Source organism: Bison bison, unplaced genomic scaffold, assembly GCF_000754665.1.
Source record: "Bison bison bison isolate TAMUID 2011002044 unplaced genomic scaffold, Bison_UMD1.0 scf7180017864297, whole genome shotgun sequence".
Classification (NCBI taxonomy): Eukaryota; Metazoa; Chordata; class Mammalia; order Artiodactyla; family Bovidae; genus Bison; species Bison bison.
Window position 1 is genome coordinate 50,593 of NW_011494869.1, and position 9,334 is coordinate 59,926.

Consider the following 9,334-nt stretch of genomic DNA (forward strand, 5'->3'; position numbering starts at 1 on the left):
TATGTGGACCATTTTAAAAGTTTTTATTGCTCCTATTTTATGCTTTGGTTTTTTGGCCTTGAGTCATATGGGATCTTAGTTCCCCAGTCAGGGTTCAAACCCACACCCCCTGCATCTGAAGGCAAAGTCTTAACTACTGGACCACCAACAAAGTCCCAATGTCTGTTATTTAAAATCACCAAGTTTGTGGCAACTTGTTAACAGCAGCTTCAGGAAAACTGATGGGCCACAAAAGGCAGGTCTATTTCACAAGAGATTACAACGGAACCGCTGCTCAGTGTGTTAGCTCCCAGAGTCACTGGGGTCACAGGCAGACCTGCCTAGCTCTCTGGGTCTCTGCCAAGAGTTACCTTCTCTGGGAGAATGTGTGCTCCTAGGGGGCCAAGGCTACATGCTATGCACACTTGTATGCCTCAAACTCAGCACAGTGCTTGCTACTAAAGAAGAGAGATAAAGACTTTTTTTTTTTAGTTATCAGCATAAGTAAGTGGTAATGAAAAGTGAGTTCATAAATGAATAGGGCAAGGTCTGCCCCAAGAATGGCAGGTGTTTGAGAACATCATCTTGTATTATTATTTGTCTCCTTTTGGATAGGCCTCTTCAAATATATACCTTGCCTCCCCAACAAGCCAAAAGGCTCCTGGAGGCAGGGACCTCCTCCCGTGCAGCAGGAACTTACACAGGGCTTAGCAGGGGCTCAGTGAAGACCCATTGACTGATTGGCTCATGATGGATCGAACTCCTGGATCCAAGTGTTCCTGAACTTGCAGTCCCTTGTCAACATTTCATTTAACCCAGTTTCCACTATCTTTTATGCAAAACTCACATTAACTACAGAATGAAGTGCACAGTCCCAGGCCTGGAAAGGGATGTGAACCATGTACTGAAGCATGTCCAGGTGGAGGACGAATATTTGCCTCTTAAGGACCATCTACTCACTGGCTTAGGGCAGACAGGACTCAGTCCAATTTTAAAATGTGGATTATAACAATGGTCTCAAACTTCAGATTCTGTAACTCTGGGCAAGGCTAAGGAAGCTGCTAAAAGGGTCTGGTTCCAAGGCCACCTACGGAAGACACTGACAAAGAGCCCCTGAAGTAGTAATGATGAAGCTTTTCAGCTTTCCACGCATCTGCAAGTGAACTTGAAAGTGTGTACTCTGCTTCAGCATAGGCATGATTTTTAAAATGCAGGAGAAATAAACAACAATGAACAGTTTGGCTCCGTTTGGGGAGGAGCCCGGCTGGACATCAGGCAGGGTCTATTTGCATGTGCGGATGCTCCAGGGCAAAAGCCATCTCACGAAAATGCAGCACAGAGAAAATTGCAGGAGGCTCTGAGCGAACAGAGGGTGAACACACAGAGAAGTTTTGGTGTAAACATGTCCTTTTTGAGGACTGGAGATTCTTTCTGAAAATCCTGGATTTGCAGCACTTGTTTTGGTAGAAGCAGCTGTCACCAAAGAAGCCGAACGTGGAGCCAACAAAGACTGTCCTTTGAGCTGAGTGCCCTTGTCCTTGAGATGAGGCTTGGGCCCCGCTGGCAGCTTAGCACTGCACGGTTCTGACCACATTTTCTATGAAGAGGACCACCCTCACACTGCCTCTCCTTCTAGGAGAGTTAAACATCTGCCCTGTGTTCCCCTCAACATGCAGACTGCCCCAGCATTCATTTAAGAGCTGCTGTGGTGAATGGCAGAGATGGTGAAGGAAGCAACGAAGAAGCTGGAACTGGGAGCTAGGGGGCTGTTGCAGACACAGGAAGACTTCCTCCCTACACTAGTTCTCAGCATCCTATGTGTCCAGTGAGGCAACTGGACTCCATCAATAGGGGTACTTAGTCATAGAAGTAGTTGAGAAGCTTTGACGTGGCATATGGACAACTCATGAAAGAGCAGTAGACATCACAATGAGATATCTGCCCATGTTTTATTTACCTTTATTTTAAATCACTCTGATTACAACAAAGACTCATTTTGGTGTCAGGACACCTTAAATATCTTTCTCACATTTTGCTCATTGCTTTCAGCTAAAAAGGAATGGTTTGAGGCTCAGAGCTCTGGGCAAGCAGAAGCATCAGGCTAGCTTTTACTGATGATGTCTTGTTTTCATTTTATTCAAGACAAGTGATTGTGGTCTTACATCTACTGTAATGGTGTAAAAGTTCCTTATGTGTGTGAGGACAAAAAATGGGAGAAGTAGGGCAGATGCACTAGTTAAATATCAATAGAAGTGCAAATATTAGGTGGGGGAGGGGTATCAAGTGCCTGATATCTGCAGACACCTGTCCCTCTCTATCTCTAAGAAACCTTCCAGCACATCCTTCTTTTTGTCTCATAAGAACTAGTCAGTGTTTTCAGCTTGTCTACATTTTGCCCCCAGTTTCCATTCAGAGGCTAGATCGGCAATGACCACGGGCTGCATAGCACAATCATTGCCTTTCTTTTCCTGCTGAAACCCCCAGAAAATATCCTTTCTCTCTTATTTACGCCAGTGACGGCTGCACCATCTTGGATTCCCTTGACACTCATATTTCCATCGAAAGACACATATTTGGGTGTGTGTACTACATCAGAACCCAGCAAAATTTTCCTCCTGCCTGTTTACATTAAAAATACTCATTACGATTCAAATTACTTTCAAATTATGCTCATCTGGATTTCTGTGCTTTATAAAGACTCCCATGCCTATCTCTTTGTGAGGTTATAAGTTAAAATATTTTTATTATGATAGAAACCGTTTTAAAGACTCCACAGACATTTGCTAAACTGTGGATAAGATGGCTTCATGCTGCATAAGCCCTCTCTCCCAGCCCAGATAAAAGGAAGGGAAAGTGAGGACTAGAGGTCTGGGGATTGATGCTGCTTCAAGCGTGAACAGGAGGCTTTGCATATCTGCTCTGGTGGTGCCTGAGTGATAGCTCTGCAATCTGGGTTAACTTCACCCATTACTGGCAGTAGGGAGGGTATCATGTGCTAGCCCTGGCGCCCTCAATAAGAGTACTGGCATTCTCCAACCTTCATCTGAAAATTAAAAATAAAGGAAAATGCATTTTAGTCGCTATAGGAGGGAACTTTTAGCCCTCAGAGTTTCCAGCAAGGAAATGGGCTTGTTTCAAAGGTAGTGAGTCTGAAGACACCACAGGAAGAGTCTCATCAGAAGCTGGATGGCCACTCCTATTGTAGAAGTTCATGCACAACTTCCAGCCCTGGGACCATGTACTTCATCCCTCAGTTTGATGAGTGTTTGCTGCTAAGTCACTTCAGTCGTGTCTGACTCTGTGTGACCCCATAGACGGCAGCCCACCAGGCTCCCCTGTCCCTGGGATCCTCCAGGAAAGAACACTGGAGTGGGTTGCCATTTCCTTCTCCAATGCATGAAAGTGAAAAGTGAAAGTGAAGTCGCTCAGTCGAGTCCGACTCTTCTCGACCCCAAGGACTGCAGCCCACCAGGCTCCTCCGTCCATGGGATTTTCCAGGCAAGAGTACTGGAGTGGGGTGCCATTGCTAGTGGCGGGTAAAAGACATCAGCTCACACTGAACGAGATGCAATGCATTGTAGACACAAAGATGGCAAGGCCAGCACAGCTAGGCCCAGGTGTTTAGATGACACCGTCAGGACGCCCATGTCTCTCACCTTCTCCTTTCTACTTTTCTAAGGCTTCCTTCCCTAGAAAGCAGCCAAGAGGTCTCCAGCTCCCCCAGGCTGACTTTCTACCAGTCAAGCAGTCTGAGCAAGAGAAAGAATCTTTCCCAATCGATCCCAAAAAAGTCTTGAGGTTTTCCTAAGAAAATACTCAGAGATACTCATAAAAATCTATATGTAAGAGCGTTCATTTGTATCTACTTTTGCTGGAAAATAAGTGAAACACCTTAAGTGTCCAGAGATGGAAGCCTGGTTAAATAAACAGTAGCATAACCGAATAGTGGAATACTATGCAACCAGTAAAAATGATTAAACTCATACAAAGTTACTTTTTTTTACAAAATAGAAACAGACTCGCAGATCTTGAAATCAAACTAATTGTTACCAAATGTAGGAGGAAGTGGTAAATTAGGGGATTAGGGTTAACATATACACACAACTATATATAAAATAGATAACTAGCTTGGATCTACTATACAGCACAGGGAATTGTACTCAATATTCTAAGTGGGTAAAGGATATGAAAAAGAATGGAGATGTGTGTGTGTGTGTATTTGATTCACTTTGATGTACACCTGAAACTAACACAACCTTGTTTAAGTCAACTATACTCCAACAAAAACTATTTTAAAAATAAATAAAAGTAGCTTGGAAGAAAAGAAATAAATAGTAGTATATCCAAATAATGGAATGTATGAAACAAGTAAAAGTGTGCTTTCAGAGAGTAATAATGATGATAATAAGATATTCTTGATGTATAGGTAAGCAAGATATGGAAATGAATACACAATAAGGTTGTGGGCTTGTTCCACAATATTTATTCATAGAAAACTAGATGCAGGGCATCTCCCGGTGGTCCACGGGTGGGATTCAGTGCTTTCACTGTTGGATCCCCAGGTTCAAATTCTGGTCAGGGAACTAAGCTCCTATAGAGCTCTGCAGCATGGCCAAATTGGAAAAACACAAAAAACTAGATGCCAATGCACTGGTGTATTTTCTGGGAGTGAAGAGATTACAATTATATTATTTAAAATTTGTTCTAAGTTATCTGTTATGAATATATATTATTTTATGCAGTTAGAAAAAGGTAAACAAATACTATTTAGAAACCTAGATAAGTATACTAGTGGTAAGAACCTGTCTGCCAATGCAGGAGACATAAGACATGGGTTCACAGAACTGAAAGAGACACGTGTACCCCACTGTGCATCGCAGCACTGTTTATACTAGCCAGGACATGGAAGCAACCTAGATGTCCATCAGCAGACGAATGGATACGAAAGCTGTGGTACATACACGCAATGGAATATTACTCAGCCATTAAAAAGAATACATTTGAATCAGTTCTAATGAGGTGGATGAAACTGAAGCCTATTATACAGAGTGAAGCAAGCCAGAAGGAAAAACACCAATACAGTATACTAACGCACATATATGGAATTTAGAAAGATGGTAACGATAACCTTGTATGTGAGATATCGAAAGAGACACAGATGTATGGAACAGTCTTTTGGACTCTGTGGGAGAGGGCAAGGGTGGGATGGTTTGGGAGAATGGCATTGAAACATGTAAATTATCGTATGTAAAACGAATTGCCAGTCCAGGTTCGATGCATGATACAGGGTGCTCGGGGCTGGTGCACTGGGATGACCCAGAGGGATGGGATGGGGAGGAGGGTGGGAGGGGGATTCAGGATGGGGGACACAGGTACACCCATGGCGGATTCATGTCAATGTATGGCAAAACCAATACAATATTGTAAAATAAAAGAAAGAAATAAATAAATCAAAAAAAAAAAAAGAGAGAGAGACGTGGGTTCAGTCCCTGGGTCAGGAAGATCCCCTAGAGGAGGAAATGACAACCCACTCCAGTATTCTTGTCTAGAAAATTTTATGGACAGAGGAGCCTGGCAGACTACAGTCCAGAGTGTCACACAGAGTCCAACAGGAGTGAATCGACTTAGCATGCATGCACACACATGCAGATAGTTATACAATGACTGACAAGAGGACTCTCGACTTGGGGCAGCAGAAAGACCCAAAGAAACTGTTCATTTTCTGATCTTAACTGGATTGATTCTTATGGAAGAAATCATCCACTGTGGAGGAGGCAGGATGCTGCTTGCTTCTCTGATGACACACCCAGTGGAACTGGAGCAAAGGGCCAGCCAGGAACCTGCAGATGAACTCTGGCCCAGCCCCCGGCCTTCCAGCCACGAGATCTAAATTCAGCCTCGCAGTTATTCACACCCAGGAGACAGCACACAAAGCCATGGTCAGAGGCCCCTGAAATGTGATCATTCCAAATATTTAATGAGATTCTCTGTCTCTCTCTGTCATACACACACACAGACGTGCGCATGCACGCATACACACACAAGCTATATTGTTAAACCAGACTATATGTTTGATATAGTTTTATGTCACAGACAATTCAGAATCTCGCAGGTCTCCTGGATGTGTGTTCAACATCTGGACTTCCTAGTAAAAGCTGTGTCACCTCTCTGGTATGCATTATGCACATTAGTGGCCCATGGAGCCCTCGAGGCGATGGGCACACTGCAGGGTGAGCCCTAGCACTAATGCCCCAACTACAGCCAGAACGCCGCAGCCAGGAGCAAGCCCCTTGGTTGCCAGTTGCCAGCCTGAGGTTACTAATCCTGTCCCCTGCCCTCTGTTTCCAGGAGCTTGACAATTCTGAGACCCACTCCAACACCATACCTTTCCAAACCAGGCCTCCCGGGGCCTGAATCATTGACTTTTCATGGCTGTACATGTTCCAGATAGTTCCTGATCCATCCTCCCCGTTTATGAGGTCACTTGAGAAGGGGTTCTAGGGAAATGTGAATTGTGGCCACACATTTAGGGGCCGCGAGGCCAAGACTTGGTAGGAAAGGCAAGAGAGAAAACTGCAAATAAGGAATAAGGGACAAATGCATTCACTTATTCACTGAAAGCCTGATATAAATATACTAGCTGCTCTGAACACAGGGCTGTGCAAGGGACACAGGCCTTCATTACAAGCCACAGAGGGTGACATGGAGATAACTGTGAGCTCATATGAGGGTGCATCCTGTTCAGGAAAAATAGCAGATGCTATTAAAAAAAAAATACACCCCATGAATGAATGAATGAATGAGTAAGACTTACAGCAGAGTGGTCTGGCCTAGTTTGGGGGCAGGGAAGAGCCATTCAAGCTGAGACCTAAAAAAAGGATGGGCAGGAACTGATCCAGGAAAGACAGAGGTCCCCAGAAGGAGAGAGAACAAACACCCAGGAAGGAGGGAGAAGAGGTCCTGAGTCTTTGGTACCCAGCACACACAGGGATTTTAGGTCTGGTAGGGATAATTCTGGTTGTTTCTCCAGGAACAGTAAGATGTGGTGTTTTAACCACATCTGAGCAGAGCAGCTCAGTGGTAAAGAATCTGCCTGCCAGTGCAGGAGACCTAGGAGAGGTGGGTTCAATCCCTGGGTCAGGCAGATCTCCTGGAGGAAGAAATGGCAACCCACTCCAGTATTCTTGCTTGAAAGCTCCCATGGACAGAGGGGCCTGGCGGGCTACAGTCCACTGGGTTGCATGGAGTTGAACACGACTGATCACACATGAACACACAGGACTTCCTGTGTGGCCCAGCCACAAGCCCCAGCCTTCACTCCCAAGCAGGCCAGTTGAGTAGCATCAGTTCTGAGTGGATGTGTTAAGAGAACACCGGCCTGAGAGAACTGGGGCTCCACGGGCAGGAGGTCGTTGGGCCACAGCCACGGACATAGTGGGAGGAACTGGGAGCTTTTAGACGGAGAGACTGGTCTCTGCGCTGTGCAATTCAAGCCTTTCATGGCAGACAGAAGATGAGCAGAGTGAGTCTGGAGACACTCTTGAGAGCTCTGATCCACAGCTTCCCAACCAAGGAGGCAAACTGTGAGCTGTGGAAGAAGAACCCAGCCATGGTGAGCACCGCCCATGGGAGCTGGTCTCAGGAGGCCACACAGTCGAGGCCTTGACTGTACCCAGAGCCTGGACACATTGAGGAAGCTATGGAGGGGCTTCTGCACAAGGACCCTGTGGTCCCCCAGAGGTGCTTAGAGTCCTCAAGAAGAACTTACATCCAGTCCTTATCTTCATACTATTCCTCCCTCTCTGTCTTGGGCCAAGAGGAGTGTCTGTGATGACTCTCTCTGTTGCAATGGTGATAAATCCAGGCAGAAAAAAAAAGCATCTAAGTGGGTTGGGCATGAGTCAGTGAGAAGTCTAAGTGTGGTCTAGCCAGGGACATAAACTCTGGCCGGACATGCGGCAAATGCATGCCCACTGGCAGCCCTAACATCACACCGTCCTCTCAGCAACTGGCCAGAAAAGCAGCTTCTCAGCCCTGGAAATTCAGGCACAAGTTCTGCATTAAACTCTCAGTTGCCCAGACTGGGCCACGGAACCATCCAACACCAGCCTCAGGGGACCGGCTGGAGGCAGCTCACTGACTCAGCCTGGACCACAAGATTTCCCTGGAACTGGGGCCTATCGAGGGGAAGGGGGCAGCATTTTCTAATCACACCCAAACCTCATGGATTGCTGTCAATGGAAGAAGGAGGGAAAAGAGCTGGGCCACCAAACCCGACAGTTGTCTTCTCCAATATGGAAGGACATCCACTCATGGGCTCCTGGGCCCCACCCCACTTCCTCCAGCCTCTGCTTCAGCCCCAGACAGCCTCCTACAGGAAGTGCTGGTGGACGCCCAGAGGGGAGCATGTCATCCCATTTACACACTTTATATCATGCTTAGAAAAACCCACCTGTGATATCAAGTAACCTAAATGTCCATCGACAGATGAATGGATAAGGAAGATATGGTATAAAAGGGAACAAAACTGGGTCATTTGTAGTGATGTGGATGAACCTAGAATCTGTCATATAGAGTGCAGTAAGTCAAAAAGAGGAAAACAAGTATCGTATATTAACACGTACATACGGAATCTAGAAAATGCTACTGATGAACCTGTTTGCAAGGCAGGAATAGAGACACAGATATAGAGAACAGATTTGTGCACCCAAGAGGGGAAGGAGAGGGTGGGATGGACCAAGAAGGTAGCACTGACACATATTCACTGCTATCTGTGAAATACCTAGCTGGTGGGAACCTGCTGTATCACACAGGTGCTCAGTGCTCTGTGACAACACAGAGGGGTAGGATGATGGGCGGAGGCTCAAGAGGGAAGGGATATATATGTATTATATGTGTAAGTACAGCTGATTCACGTTGTGGTATAGCAGACACTAACACAACATTCTAAAGCAATTGTACTCCAATGAAAAACAATTAACAATTGATTTAAAAAAAGAAAAACCCACCTGTGAAGTTAAGGTTGAATTCTTTATTCGCCATGCTCATGTTTGCTGTTAAAAGAGCCCCCTCCCATGCCCAGCCCAGTATTGCTGCTCTGAGAAAGAACACCTTCCTTTTGACTTCAATTATGCTTCCAGACTCGTCAGCACCAACCACAGAGATTCTGTCCTGAGTAAGAAGGAATCTGAGTTTGGGGTTTTCCCTGTACTTTTCCTCCTGATTCTCTAAGACATTTTTCACAAAACATAGTATTTTTCTCTTTGGGGCAAAAAAAAAAAAAAAAAAAAAAATTATACTTCTGCCTTTTCTCCCTTCTTATAGAAATATTTATGATCTCTCTACTAAATAATGT